The 16,967-nt window shown below is 32.8% G+C and overlaps 1 protein-coding gene across 8 annotated transcripts in view; it reads right to left on the bottom strand.

Annotated features, from left to right (window-relative positions):
* The window catches only part of LOC118199723 (zinc transporter ZIP12-like), a 193,648-nt gene that overhangs the window by 84,073 nt on the left and 92,608 nt on the right, over positions 1 to 16,967 (bottom strand). For all 8 annotated transcript variants that reach the window (XM_085809543.1, XM_085809546.1, XM_085809542.1 and 5 more), the window contains one exon: positions 6,192 to 6,366. The gene's annotated coding sequence lies outside the window, so the exon portion shown is untranslated. The remainder of the gene's footprint in view (positions 1 to 6,191; positions 6,367 to 16,967) is intronic.

The following is a 16,967-nucleotide window of genomic DNA, read 5'->3' as shown; positions in this document are numbered from 1 at the left end:
TCCACCGTAGCACAAGCAGTCCAAAATTTCATTAACAAGCATAAACTGCCCAGATTTAAAATAAAATTGTGTAAAGCAGCTTAAGGTAGACTTATTATTAATAATGATAATATGATTAGGCAATTAATTATAAGAACATATTGAAGTTGCCCAATTTAAAATTATGCAGTGGTTTCACTTATAAAGCAATACACGCAGCGATTCCGTACTTCTTCGTTAAGTTTTACAGGTCATCTTTCTCTCGCCTGTGGGCGAGAAAATGCAGCTGCTCCAGTTTAGCAATCCAAAAGCATTTATCGTGATTTTGAATGCTAATGCACAAGAATGTAAATCTATGAATCCTTACGAAAGGAACTATAAATAAATTTATCGACCTAAATTACACAAAAAGAACAGCAAGTATAATTCCCTCTTCTAGAAGCAATGTCCTAAATTTGTGTTGCTGCTGTGAAGACAAACATTTTAAAGAACTGAAGCAAAAGACTGTCTTTTTTTTCCTCTTTCCTGTTACGATGATTAAAAAATTTAAAAAAAAAGTATAAAATAATTTTGTTTCGTTAAATATTTTACCCTCATTTTACCATAATTATTTTGCTAAATTTTGTTTAAATGCATCTTTTTTCCTATTAAAACTAAGAAACAATTGAATGGACAAAGAATAATATTTTGCACTCTTAAAAAAATTTTATGGTACGTTTAATTTTTATCTTTTCAATAGCACTAAATTAGTCCTGTTCATAAGAAACTTTACATTTTGCTTAAATTGTTATTCTTTAACTTTTCACACTTTTGCTTTCACGTTCATTGCATAAATATCGCAATGCATAGATAGAATAGAAACGAACAAATAACTTTCAATTCTTACTTCCATCGGTTTGGAAGACACTTCCTAACTGTGCCAAAGTATGTATGTTTGTACAGATTAAAGTATCTAATAATAAGGTCACTTATCATTGTGCTGTATATTAATTGAGGAAAAGAAAGAGCAAAGAAAGAGCTTGTGCATTCAATCTATGGGGTGCTTGTTATGTGCCTTTGGCGGGAAGGCATCGTAAAGATGTTCAGAAAGGAAATTAGCGGATCATATTGCATTAGGAGAATGCTTATAATTTTGGACCACATTTCTTCTTAAAATTACATTTAAATTTCGAAGAAAAAATTACCAAAGGGAAAACTTTTGAGCACATATTTAAATATTATGTATATTTTATATGGTATAGTATAAATATTTATGATGACATTGTTCCTGTCTACCAAGCCACTATTCATATATACACTACACCAAAAGGCTACTACTACATTTCTACTCTATTTTTGTGCTTCTGTTTCGTATTTACCGAACCAAAGAACTAAAAACGTTACGTCCTGTGACCAGGAAAGTGATGTTCAGATATCCTTCAATATCTGTAATTAGGAAATAAGCTGTTGATTTTATTATTTCGGATTCGCGTGGAAAGGAGGCAGAAAAAAAATTAAAATATTATCTGGTAAAGGCAACAAAGATATGAAACTTGTAGAAATGCCGCCCAAACGGGATAGTGGTTAGTGACTCTGACAGCCATACCCAAGGGCCCATGTTTGAATTCTGGAGAAGACATGGATGTTTGTAACTGTATAGTATCTACGCAGCATGAGGGCACTTAAAATATACGGCGAACTGAAAGTCCTCTCGAGAGGCTGTTGGTAGGGAAAGAGGCGCCGAAGGCCCTCGGACCGTTTCCCAGTGTGCTCCTCTTCAAAACGGGGGGTGGAACTGTACAAAGTCACACTGTTCCCGATATGATGCCCAAGGCTGCTGCCAACGACAGGCGCCATCTGGCCTTTTCACCGCGAAGAATTTCGGGGATTTTCCTGATTTCAGAAGCGAGAGTAGTTACACCAACTTGTAGAAATAAAAATGCCTCAGGGTACATGACAGTCAGTCAATCAGACCGGTTGATTGATGTTGTAACAATAGCTAAACTTTCGTGGACTGTCTGTTTAGTAAAAAAAAAAAAAAGACCCTCTTCGTAAGAGCTTTCCAAATAGCAACGGGCTCGTATTTAAGGTTACAAACACAATGCGAAATTACTTCAAAGGGATCTTTGTTCTGTAAGTGATAGTAAGTTAGATAGTTGTAGAGTCATTATTATTATTATCATTTTTTCTTCTTGCTGGAGACGAGAAAAACGTGCCGCTCCCTCACCGGGATTCGAACTACGGACCTCTCGGATACAGGGCTAAAGAAAGACAAGGGTTGTGTCATTCCTTCGAGGGGAATTTCATTCCTCGATAGCGATACGAACCCTCTCGTGGAGCACACCAGATGTTATGTGACGGCTACCTCGCCTACTGACCAAAACTCACAGTGTGAAAGCTTAGATCTCCTACTTCTTAGGTTCATAGAAAGAAGTTCATTGTACTAGAAAATTATAACTGAAGATATTTTTTAACTGAATTTGTGCTTAGAAAATGTTTGTAACGTGAAAATATTGAGAAATGATGTCGTGTGTCGTCGCTACCTGCGGTACTGTGTATCATAAAGCAAGCATAAGATTTCATCGATTTTCTCATAGAAGCATTCAGTTAAGAAAAGAGTAGCTGCATAGATGTCAAAGAGCGGGTACTGTCGATACAAAGAATGCTAAAATCAGCAACAACCATTTCAGTGAATCTGAGTATGAGAATAATGATATGTAAAATATTTGTTGGGATTACAGACAAAAAATATTCTATCCAAATTGTTAATGTACCTGACTTGGTAAGTTATCAGAACACATCAAGGCAGCAAAGGCAACAAAAAAGAAAAAAATATATGAAGTGCGTTTTATGAAATTCAGAATTCAAGTTCTATAAAGGCATGTCTTGAACTTCAAAATGATAACAGCAATAGCCATGAGGAAAGTCAATATGCAGTACTGTAATTGTTCGAACCTCTAACACAATGTTAGTAATTACAGGATCTGAGAAACAGCATTTAAAAATTATTTTACAGAATAATTAATTAATTATTTAAAAATATCTGAAAGTTTTCCGATTTTTTTATTTTATATTACGCCCAAGGGGGGGTTTCATTTATACATACATACACATGTCGAGAGAATTTGGGCTAAAAATATTTAAAAACAGCATATCTTTAGAATTTCCGATAGACAGTCTCGCACGCTAGAGATAAAAATACTTTATTCCACACAGTGTTGCCACTGCTCGCTTTGAAATCGTTGAGTTTCTTAATCGAAAATTCATCAGAGTTTAAAAGTAGGAAATAGATAATAAAACAAATTTGAAATTTAAGACTCGGGATTCCAGCTGCCCATGTTCAGGTGGAAGACTACATTATTCAAAATTTGATAACTCTAGGTATCGTTGTTTTTTTACAATGCAAGAAATATGCATACATTCATACAGAGTCTTGATTATTTAATTTCTTTAAATATAATACACAGCGATAATATTTGATGGCATCAATTTGAAAAGTGATACAGCTTTTTACAGCGATTCGACGCAAAATGCTGTTTTCAGATTAATAGCCCTTCTGGACTAACACCCTTTGGGTTAAAAAATATTTTAAGAACTAAACAACTAATATAAATAATAAACAATATAAACAACTAAGAATAATAAACAACTAAGAAAACCGGAATGAATGAAATTCTGCATAAAATAAATTATTATCAGAATATATACTTTTAATGTATAAGAATATATGCGTGAATATACTTAAACTGGTATTTGTATACGAAAGTATACAAATATTGGTCTAAAATGTTTTCATTATTTTATGAGCAAGTGACGCTGCATAATAATGGTGATGATCCATAATAACACTTTTATAGCATTGTAAAAGCTTACAGAAAGTATGATTTACTCGTTCCAAATGCTAATTGAATCATAAAAGTAAAAGAAGCGAAATTTGTTTCGATTTAATATATTACGAAACCTATTAATTAGCATTAATTATTTTTTAATCAAGTAGAGGAAAAAGGCCTTTATAACATATATTCTGAAAATGTTCTTGCATATTTTTTATATAATTTTCCCATTGCAGAAATTATTTTGTGACTAACATCAAAAGCTTTATTTGCGTAAATATTTATAGTTTAAAGGCAAAAGGAATTCTTCCATAAGTGAAGAAATTTATGAATACTTATTATTAATTATTTACATATATTTAAAAAATTATTTTGAAAAAAAATGAATAACAGTTAATGCATATTCCATCTTAAAAATTAGTTTAAGATTATGTTTTATGTATACTATAATTCAGTATGTGTACTATATTCAACTGTATCACTAACTTAAATGCGTATAATTTCATGTCCTAAATCTTAACTCATATTGTCTACTACACGATTCTTCAAAGCTTTTAATTTTCAAGGAAATACTTAATGAAGCTGAAGGCCGAATAAGGCACTCTGAATGCAAAGGATTAGCAAGTGAACCCATCTACGTCACCAATCTGTGCGAGAAGATGAAGAATCAGCCCTTTAGCCCTGCCTGGGATACGCATCGAGTATGCTTTCAGTTACACCACGAAAGGATGCGGAAAGGGAGGAGAAAATACTTCATATACTCCCCCTATCAAAGGGTGGCTGGGGATGAAGGGACCCTGTCGTCAAATCCTGTTAGTGACAAATTATCGTCCACCACCTCTTTAGTTCGGACGCCATTGTAGACTCAGTAGGCCTCTTTTGAAGCAGGAGACGTAAAAAATGGACAGTACCTTCGCCGGGACTCGAACTCCGGACTTCTCGAGTACACGTCGAGTGTGCTTGCAGTTGGCATGCGGAAAGGAAGGAAAAAATACCTTATAACGTTACTGGCCATTTGTAACTAAAGTTTTGCCATTGATCAAGATATGAGGCTCTTTTATACTCGACAAATAATTTTAAGCTATTTAAGTTAACTTTCAAATTATTAATAACATATATTTGACTAAGACATAATTTAAAATATATATATAAACTACAAAACACCTAACTGAAAATGTGTGTGGAAATTTGTAGAATTAACGTGTTCCATAAATGATGTTTAGGAAGCATTATTTTACTTACCTGGTACCGAAACGTTAAATATATTTTTTTAAATTTTAAAGCCAAATCTTACAAAATAAAATATTAAAATATCAATAAATGAATAATAAAAAATTCAGAGTAAAATTATTATAATTTTTATAGAAAAATTTAAAAAAAAATAATTTTTAAGCTATTATTAATTTATTTCTGTGTTATACTTAATGTAATAAACTTAGTACGAAGGTGTCTAGATCAAGCTAATTTCCAAATGAAAATCTTTTTCGAAAATTAATTCAATAATAAGGTCAATTTTTGCCTAATTTTAAAGTTTGTTAACATGTCAAAGTTCAGATTTAATTTTTTAATTATTTTCTCTTCGTTATGACTAAACTATATCATTAGCATAATAAATTTTACCGAAAAGAATATTATAAAGGAACAGAAAAACTTAGACAAAAATGATAATTTTAGACTTCATAATTCGCATATTAATTGCGAATAAAATTGAATAAAGAAAAAAGTGTAATGAATAATAATATGCAATCATTACGCAGATTTTAGTGAAATCAATTTAAGAACTTCTTATTAATAATTCAATTTTTATTAATTTAAAATTCTTATTGTAACTGAAAAGATTAAAATAATGACGTAATAAATACAGTGCATAAATAATAAATACAATGCATGAGTTACTCACGGTATAAAAAAGTACTTCTAGTTTTATATATAAAACACATATAATACAATAAAAACATTGCAAAAGAGATTTATATAGAAAAAGAAAAAGCTATGAAATAAAAGTTGCACATTTATTCTTTTATGTAGTTATGCAAAGTGTTAGAAGACATATTTTTTAAATTAAAGCTGATATAAATAACAAAAATATTAGCTGAAAAGATTCTTAAGTGAAATATTATTTTATAAGAGAATCGATAAATATATGATTTGAAGCTTGTAAGATTAAGTTTTGGGAAAAATGAAACTGAAACCACAATATTTAAACAATTACAATTTTACAATTCATAACAAATTAAAAAATCCTTGCAACTTTTTGAAATTATTTCTTTATTAAAAACGAACACTCTTTAAAATCATAATAAACCTATAAGCTGGCAGCTTGATAAAAGATCATTTCAAATAAAGTTGAAAAGAAGAATTTGAAGAATCATACTTTCATTTCGTTACCTGCGGCCTTACCTGAGCAAACAGTAGCTTAGCATATCGGGAGAAATCTGGGAGAGCACTGAACGCTAAGCGTTCAGAATACCATTAAGCTGCTGACTGCGCTGACAGACACTGAAAAGGGACAGTCTGCCTCCTCAAAGCTACCCCCGTCATCATCCTGCTCGGAGAGTGGAGAAGATACAGACTGCTGTAATGAACAATAGCATTAATGCAATTTTTGTCACATATATATACATATACATGTATATATGTATATAAATGATAATGTATAAACAACGAATTATAACTGGCACTTCAGAAATAAAATTTAAACGTCAGACATGACGTCAATTTCAGCCTGCGACATAGAAGCACATCTATATTTAGGGCCGTATAATGACACACGCTGAGGACTAAAGTAGACCTCAGGGGCGGCAAACATTTCGAGAAAGAAAGTAGCTCTAATTGCACAAAAGCGTCAGATTCAAAGGAAATTATATATTTTCTTAATTTACAATTATATAGGCCTCAACAAATGAAATTAATAAGGACTTCATTAATTCGATATATCTTTACGGCATAAATAAAATAAATAAAACGAAATTAAGTAGGCGCATTTGTAGGCAGGTATGGGAAGTGATTAAAATACAGTAAAAGAACGGAAACGTTTATTCCTTGTATTATGTAATTAGAAACTTATTGGAAATAATTTTTAAGTAAATATATGTGCTTAAAATGTGAAAAATTACGGTTTAAAGCATGGAAGAATGGTAAATGACGATGGAAAGTTTTAGTTTACATTATACAATAATCAATAATACTGCTTTGTAATTACCTGTCAGCCCACTAGGGGTTGAGCGGTAAAGTCGCTGAACGCTGGTTGTTCGATATGGGTTGGATTCTATGCGAACGGGCTGGCTGCATGGGCATTTTTGTGGTTTTTCTCATGGGTAATATACGGGGATGCGAGCTATTTCCTATAGAAAGACTTCCACGAATGCATCCTCCCTCAAAAGGCGGATAGTTCTTGTGTGCTTTGCCGTAATCAAATGAACCAAACTAAGTTAACTATCTATATTTTAACACAATTAAAATGAGCCGATAACCAGCGTATATTTTCTTCCTAAAAGAATGATGCATATCACTCTTTTAGCATTTCACTCTTTTAGTAGAAAATTGTTTGATGCGTATTGTTTTTTTAATGAAAAAGAGCTAAAACTATAATAGGTTTCTGGTATTATAATAGTCATCTGAGTACTTACGTATTATCCCGTCGAAGGGCCAAGTAGCGCCGATTATGGATGACTAACTTCCTTTAAAATTCCGCAGTAACGATTGGCAACTGTCGGCCGCTGCAGAAATTTCTGTTAGTAGTCGACGGGATAATAAGTAAGTACCATCATTGGTTTGACGAATTTTTTTCAAACCTACAATTCCTGTTTCTTTGGGTGATAATGCAGTAGTTCTAAAAATGTGTATAGTGAAGTTATGTCAAATTTGAAAGATTTTGTATAATCGTTAAATAAATTCAAATTTCTCTCCTTATGTTAACTTCCTCTTACTGGTCACTTTAATTCTAATACTGCACAGAAATGATGCTCAGATCCAATCAAAAATGAATAAAAAATTTGATTTATTCAAATCCTCCCAGAACACTTTGTTTTATGATTTTCGTCATTAGCAATAACATCTAAAATCATAAAACAAAGTGTTCTGGGAGGATTTGAATAAATCAAATTTTTTATTCATTTTTGATTGGATCTGAGCATCATTTCTGTGCAGTATTAGAATTAAAGTGACCAGCAAGAGGAAGTTAACATAAGGAGAGAAATTTGAATTTATTTAACGATTACATAAATCTTTCAAATTTGACATAACTTCAATATACGCATTTTTAGACCTACTGCATTATCACTCTGAAGAAGGGGGGCAGAATGCTAAAAACTGGAAACTAAATTCGTTTATAAATATCGTCCAAAAAAAAAATTTAAAAATTTAAAAAAAATCTTTTAAAGATTAAATGAGCTCACCAGCTCACTAGCAACGGTAAAACAGCTGAGCACTGGTATTTTCTTTTTTAATTACGTGCTCCAGCATTCGGCACTATTCAGCAAAGGGGGATGCTCCGTGAAGGACATTTTAAGGAAAACTGGCTCGTATCCACGTTACACATAGGGAAAACCACGAAAACGCCCTTGGAGCTAGCCCTTTCGCCGGGATTCGAACCTCAGACCGAACTACCATATTCAGCGGCATTTACTGCTCGGCTGCTGATGAGTCACACTATTAGTTTGACTCGGGTTAAAACCATTGCGAACGGACTGGCTGCATAGGAATTTTTATACTTTTCCTCATATATAACGTGAATACAAACCATTTCCCTTAAAAAGTTCCCCGCAAAAGCCTCCCTCCCCCTTAGTTAGGTAGTCCGTGTGAGCTTTGCTGTAATCTAAGTAGTCTAAAATGTAAGAGAAATCCATTAGGAAGAACTTTCATTCGAAGAGAAAACATGGCGATTTTTTTGAATTTCTCTACCTCCATCATGCATATCATTTTGAGCGATTTGCAACAATTTTGCCTCTTTGCGGATTTTGTCGATGGACTAGCAAAAGCTCTGATATATCACCTGTTGATATTCTTTACACGACTGTATAGTACCAGAACTTCTGAACAGAAAGATCAACTTGACCGAGACGGAATAAACTTAGATTATTTGGATTACAGCAAGGCATACCAGGAATGTTCACCTACGGGATAGGATGCAATCGTGGCAGACGTTTTAAGAGAAATTAGATCGTATTCACGTTCGATATAGGCGCAACTACGAAAACTTCTTTGTAGTCAGCCCGTTTGCCAGAATTTGAAACCGAGTCGAACTTCCAGTATTTAGCGGTTTTACCACTCAGCGTCTGAGGGACACCTGAAATATTATAAGTAGATTCAGGTAATAAGTGTTTGTACATTACTTTGTTGAAAAATGGAATTTTGTCGTGATCCTAAATAAGAATAGTAACAAATACAATTTGAACTTATTTTTATGGTAATCAAACGACAACTAAAAGCGATGTATTTTCAAAGAACTCCCTTCTCTGAACATGGCATAACGAATTTGTTTCCGTAGAGAAGGAAATGAAACTTTAGTGGAAAACTGTAAATAAATCTTGAGCAATTTTCTCTTGTAAGGCCCAACTTATACTTTTTCATAACTAATATCATACTTTGGAAATGTAAGAATCACTTCCAGGTTTGGTTTGGTTTCGGCAAAGAACTCTAGGTCTATCTACCTAAAGAAGGAATGCCTTCGTGAAGGATCTTCTAAGGGGATCTGGCTCGTATAGACGTTACACATGGGGAAAACCACAAAAAAAGCCCATGCAGCCAGCCCGTTCGCCTGGAATCGAACTCAGGTCGAATCATCAATGTCCAGAGCGACTTCACCCCCCTCATTTTGAGGAGTATATTAACTGCTCACGAGAAATAGCTACGACCAGCACATTAATTTTTAAAAAGAGTAATGGATATGTTTTTTTTTTTTTTTTCTTAACCAATGGCGGGGCCCTCAGCCGTTTTCGGCTTGGCCACTACTAAGGCCTGAATAAAGTGACTACTAAGACCATTATTAAGTGCATCCATAATAAAGTGACCACTACGGTCACTTTATTATGGATGCACTTAATAAGCGGGCCACCTTTGCCTCCTATGAAGAGGCGGACAATTACAACCATGCCTTCTCCGGGATACAAACACGGGCTCTTTAGTATCGCAGTTGGCTTCTCTAACCACTATACCGTCTGGGCGGCGAAATGGTATTTTTTAAGAAAAAAAAAATTATCGTAAGTAACCTCATTAGACTAAACAATGTTATCAACTTTAAAGAAATTCAGACATGTATAAATAATTAAAAGCAACGGTAGTACGGAGAATTTGGAGAAATTACAAGCAGAATTTAATAACCGAAGGCTTTCTCTACGTCAGAGAAGACGGGGCTACCGTATTATTTTGGAATATTCTAGCCTAGAAATGCAACTATAAAATAAATTCCAAGATTATTTGGGAAGTGCAAGCTCTAAATAACGAACTAGAGACTTATTTCCCGAAACATAAATAGAGAAAGGTGCATTTAGAAACGCCATAAAAATCAGTATAAATATACTATTAAACCTTGAAGTTCACGCATACGCGTTGCATGGAAAATTGATCAGTGTTATTAAAGCTAGGTAACTTGAAAATAAAATTTGAGTTACCTAAATAACATTAGTGTTGTTTACTTAAGGCTCGAATAATTCATACCGCAACGAAATGCTTGCGAACGTTAATATATGGTTTTTAAGACCCAGCTGCTTTGCATTCAGAAATAAATTGACAACTAACGGTGAATACTTTAACGTTAAAATATAAGACGATATCTTATAATGTAACATAAGATCTATATAGAAGAATTACCATTAAACTTAAATCATTCAGGCAATCTACTTTTCCCGTTGAACCTCAAAACGCATTTAGAAACGCCATAAAAATCAGTATAAATATACTATTCAACCTTGAAGTTCACGCATAGGCGTTGCATGGAAAATTGATCAGTGTTATTAAAGCTAGGTAACTTGAAAATTAAATTTGAGTTACCTAAATATTGTTCGCTTAATCTTAACTTTTAATCTAATCACATAATCTTTACAAGCTGATCCGGTGTAAATATTATTACCTACTTCTAACCAACACATACGGCGGAAGTTACTGAAATTGAACATTTTTATGCCCATCGCGAATTTCCTGATAACAGAATTGGATAAAAGTAATCACATAATTGGATATCAAAAACGAAGGCAAGTATTTCCGTTAGGAACGGAACCGGAAGTATGGTAAAACTTATAATTACATTTTCAACCGGGATTCCTGGATGTTTCATGATGGGTTGCAAGTAAATGCACCTCGACAGAGTTTTAATTATTTAACTTAAAGTTGTCTACACCAGGGGTTCTTAACCGGTGGTACGCAAGAGAAAAGTAGGTGGTAATGAAAGAAGCAAAGTATTTTCAGGTATTAAATTTAAATATTAAAATCCCAACATCCTGATTGAGTTCTTTCTCTAACACTCACAACTTTATGCGATCTGAGCTTTGTTCAAGAGTGGTGGTGGTAGTAGTACTTTGTAGTGGTGATACTAAAGGTTTTCAATTTTTTTAGATGGTACGTGTTAATCAAAAGGTTGAGAACCGCTGGTCTACACGATTATTTTTTCGGATGATGTATTGTATCATAACTATTAGACTTTCCTATTTTGAAATCCACATCGGTGTGAATTTTATGATGACAAACATAATAATTCAGACAGATGCAGTACTACAACGAGTTCTCCATTACAGTTCTTCCCCCAAATTTTTTTTTCTAAGAAACTGTGTCACAGGAAAATTGAGGTTTCATGAAAATATAGAGAAATGAATTTGCTGGAAAAGAAACTTCATAATAATAATTTATGCACTGTATTCACAAATAGTTATAGCGTACAAATAACTTTAGAACACACACAAATTTCTACAAGCCCAATTGGCCAAAGCAAAGAATCGTAGAAACCTATATAGGCTGGAGGTTTTAAAAATGTTAGCATAAAACTAAGTGAATGACATAAAACTATATTTTATAATTATTTCTTAAATTATCAACTAGCTATCTAGTTCTTTACCATTAAAACCGCTAGAATGGATATCCTCTAGAGGTACTTTAACAAGCTTGATAGTATTAATTAAGGTTAAACTAAGGTTTTTAACTGTAGAAATATATTAGGTTAAGTTATTCAATACGACAAAGTGCTTATTAACGATGCGTTTTACAATATTCTTCATGGTAACGTTTCAGGGAGAATGATTGTCTTTTCTGAAGCAGAATATCATATCACACACCTAAAAAGGGTTACACAGACAATAACCGAATTAGGATAGCTGAAGAAAAACTTCACCGTGACAGCACAGAATACCAAAAGTAAATTTCATGCTCATTTATTAATGTTATATATATATGACCATGGGTAAACTAAACTTTATTGAGCAAGCGCTTGAAATAGCAAGTCCGTTGATCAATTAATTGTTATGGACGCTCTTTTTACAATTAGAAATTACACCACCTCTCTTTATCTAACCTGAGATACGGCCATTTCTGTGTTGTTTTCCTAATGTGATTTCCTAATTTCTGTGTTGTTTTCCTAATGCGATTTCCTAATTTCTGTGTTGCTTTCCTAATCTCAAGTTGTTCGAAATAATATCTAGAATCTTTCTCCATCTGGCAGCAAAATTCTAAAATTTCTTCAATCGTATGAACGAACGAATGCCAATTACACACATCGACGATATTTGCGAGGAAAACTAAAATGTTGCTGGAAACAAAGGTTTGTGGCAAATCCTTTGCACTAAGTTACCAATTGCACAATCAATGACTTAAAAGGAGCCAGTTGACTGCGCCTATAATGTTTTTGTTTTTGTTGTTGTTGTTGTTAACACTAATTTTAGCTTTCCGTGTTCCCCAAATTATACCACGAGACTTACACATGTAAATTATAGCACTAACAAAATAAGTAAATAAATTTACAATAGCACTGCCAATATATGAAATTATATAAAAATAACTAAGTAAAAATAAGTAAAAGAGGAAATAAAGTATAAAAGCAATAAAAGAAAAATATGTAAAAGAAAAATAAAATGAAATAAAAAGTAACAAAATAAAAATAATAAATAAATAAAAATAAGTAAAAGAATAAATAAAATAAAAAAGTAATAAACTAAAAAGAACTCAATAATTTAAACTGAGAATGAAATCCCGAAAAGCAGAAACTGTCTTTTTAGTTAGAAAACGTTCAGAAAAAATTGTTGGTCAAGAAACAGATAGACAAACAAAGTTGTCTGAAATATCTCGTTCTGGTGGACATGATGAATGCACCCAAAAAGAATATACTTTACATCCTCATCGCCGCTACCATAGCTGCACAAGGCATTCGAAGCAAGCCAAAATCGCTTTAAATAGCTCTTAAAATTGCCTTGCCCAGTAAAAATTGAGTTACTTAAATCTTCTGAAAACTGAATAATGTTTATTCTGTGAAACATTGCAGGAAAACAAACGTTTGGTTCATTGTGCCAGATATTCTCTGTTCCAAACACAGATATCCTTTCTGTAGAAGCGTTTCCAGTGAGAAACAGAAACACGGAGATTTAAATCAATGTGACGTTTTCATGGCTATCTTTGCTAGAGCATCTCTCATTTTCAAAATTTCCACATCCACGAAAGTAAGCAAAAGGAATTTCTCCGTACATGAGCTATAGCAAAATTAATATTACTTATCACTGAACACATTTCAGCTATTGTTTTTGATTTTAATAATCTGCAATTTTATTATAGCTAGAACAAAAGTAATAAGCAGTTAGTGTTAAGCTTTGTTAATGTTATGATACACGTGGCGTTGCACATGGTTAAATTTAACTCAAAAATTAATATTCAGATTTCCTCTTGTCAATATGCCTTTTAATTACAATAATAATTCATGTTTGAATATGCACGTGCACCTTCAATAGTACTGATTATTTCCAGAATGCTGATACCCTAGCTGCCGTAAAATTGTCACTGCGAGTAATCATTCCTACGTTCGAAGCACTTTATTTTAAACTTCAGAAACTACGTTTCTTTCCTTCAGTATCTATATACTTCTATAACGGGGATCAATAATGCAAAATGATTCCAATAAAATATAATTCTGAAATAATTTCACTTTAAAAAAATACATAATAATAGTTTCGCATAAGTTTAATGCTGGCTGTCTAACATTTTGGGGAACTAAGAACATTAAAATCAAATCGAAAGCCATGTTAAATTTTATCATTCTTTAAAATAATGCAAAACGTCCTCCCTATAATGTTATAATACACAAGTTAATTAAAAAAAATTTGAAAGTTGGGAGAGTTTTAAAGGACTTTTCAGTGTAAACAATTGGTTTCATCTACAGTTCACTTTATCTGGAGAATGTTACTTCTGCAAAGCTTTCACTAAAATTTACTCCAGAGAAGGGGCAACAGTAACCTTATTTGCAACTCTTTGTTTTGAACTGTTTCGATTACTATAAACTTGTTTGTAGGTTTATCAGGGTAACCAATATATGCTTTGACTTAAGACTACTATAACGCTTTTAGGGATAAATGAATTTATGGGGTCGCGCAAGTCGCAGTCGGGAGAGACCCTCATTCTAAGAGGACCCCAGATCACTGATAAATTTTTAAAAAATAATATACTTACTCTTTGTCTTAGTAAAAACGGCATCCAAAAGTTCAGGTGAGGTAGAACCCTCACTTCATAATACCACCATTTTTTGAAGATGTATTATTTGTGAAAAAATAGCAATCTCTGCCTTAAAACTTTATAGGGAGTGTTATTTAGAGTATCAGTCCTGTGTTAAAGCTTTGAATACTAATAAAAATGCAACGAAGTAAAAATATATTTAAAAAGCGCTTTAATGTTGGCATAATGCAATCGATAACACTTTTAGACCATCATTGACAGTTATATTTTCTTTGTACAGTATGACGAATTAAAAAAAATAGTAGTGGGGGAACAAAATTGTATCGCACAACAAAATTGTATTCTCGATATTCAAATGAAATTTCAAATTTCAAAATACAATGGCTTTAGCAGTGAGAAAAAAATGCTGTTTCGGTTAGGAATAAGCAGCGAATTATTTGGGCAAAGTATTTCAATGACTTTAAGAAACATATGCAAATTTCCCCTAAGTATTGTGGAAATAATTAAACAATTTTCAGTAATTTATCTGATCCAGAATTAATAAGTGAACTCAAGGGAAAAAGCCAAGGGAATTTGAAGTAATGTCATCCACAATCATGCCCCCAAAACTGCCTTTATACCACTTAAGGCTTTGAACTACCTGTTTTCTACTTATTTTAATTAAAGCTGGAATTATTGCAGCATCCACTGAATGAAAATAATAAAACAACGGGACAAAGAACGTATAATGGACACAGAGTGTACACTGCCACTATATCATTCAAATGGCCAGACAAAATAATAAAATTTCCAAAACAAAACTCAAAGGCAAAATCACTTAAGTTTGAAGTATAGAAACCATCTTACAAGGTAATGTGTTTCTTATAAAGGAATATTTAAAATTATTTTTCCTATGTTTGAAATGTTGTTGATATAATCACAGTGTTGATATAATCTTTAAATCATTCTTCCCGAAAGCTCTCTTAATTTTCGAGTCCCCCCCCCTGCTATCAAACGTAATAACTTGAAAGTTTTAAGATATACTTGCTTTGCAACGTTGGATATTTTAAAACGGGGATTTTATCATTTATCGAGAAAGCTTATTTTGAAAATTAAATGCGAAAAAATGTGCATGATTAAAAAAGAACGCTAATTAAAAAATTAATTAGATTAGTATTTTTAACTTAGGAAAAATAGAAACTATTAAAATGCATTAAAAGGCAGCTGTAACTATCACAAAATTTCCCATTTCTAACCTTGATAGCTTCTGAAAAAGAGGTTACGTTTATACAGCAAAGGTAATAACTTATACATTACGAGCAAATTTACATTCGTGAATTTCATATTGCGGAGATATTTTCTCGGCTCTCTTAACCTGCATCAAAGTACAAAACAGGATTTGCGATTTAATATTACCTCCAGCAATTTACACATTTTGAGAATGTCAAGAAACCGAAAATTCTTCTAATTCCTTGAAACCTATTAAATTACAAAGCTGGTTTAAAAAAAAAAAATCACTTCATACTGGATTTCCTTTTTTTTTTTTTTTCTACCTTTATGGCCAAGCTTGGGAGCTACCACTTCTTGCATTATATGCTTGTGCCTCTCAGTGAAGTCAACGTAGAGTCGAAACATCACAGTAATTACCTTTGTTGACAGGAATGTTTTTGAAGCAAAGTGTAAGGGAGTTCAAAGACCTGGCCAGGCATTTCGAAGGTCAAACGTGACATTAATAAAGTTACTCTCAGACATTTCTAGTGAGCTTTTGGGACTTTCACTCACATTGAGTTCTCATATAATGCCGTAACTTATATTAAATTGAATACATGAGCAATAATACAGGTGTATGACATTAAATTCATTATTTATTAATATTAAATTAATAAACAATAATCCATTTACATCATGTTAAATTGATTAGAAATAACACAGTGTTACATATGTTTAAATTTTTGAATTAATTAATGAACTTGAAAGCTGCATTTTATGTTTCATCGCATGATGAAATCATTTTGTGTTTCATGGCTTCGCTAGTACATGCATTCAGCTGGTGGTAAAACACACGGATGTTTGCAGTACTCATATGGTAAGTTAGTTTAGAAAAAGATGATACTGTTCCAAATGGCCGGATACTTGCAGCTGAATGTATTGGCTCTTTGTGGTGCTCAGGCTGCACCACAGGGGTGATCGAGTTATATCTGTTAGAAAGGGAAGTTCCATCCTAATTTTGATGGAGAACACCTCAGAGAACAGATCCCCTCTTTTCCTACCATGTAACCTTTCAAATGAAATTTCGGTTTGCCAGTATTTTAAGCGGCCTCATTTCGCTCAGGCTGTATATACTTACAAACAAAGGTATGGCAGCCAGCATCGTTAACCCCCTGCACCACTTAGGTGGGGGCTTACTTTAAAAAAGTTCTTTCGAAATATTTAATTCTAGGAAGAGATAATCTCCAAGGGCAGTTTATTATCAGTAAAAAGACTATCAGAAAGGTTAAAGGCTTTGCACAATCTACAAATATGTACTTTAATGGGGTGTCCGTAACTGGCTAAGAT

The sequence above is a fragment of the Stegodyphus dumicola genome, chromosome X2 (genome assembly GCF_044657685.1).
Source record: "Stegodyphus dumicola isolate Sdum_Otavi_A_Nest chromosome X2, ASM4465768v1".
In the NCBI taxonomy this organism is placed as follows: Eukaryota; Metazoa; Arthropoda; class Arachnida; order Araneae; family Eresidae; genus Stegodyphus; species Stegodyphus dumicola.
This window is presented reverse-complemented; position numbering and strand designations above follow the sequence as displayed.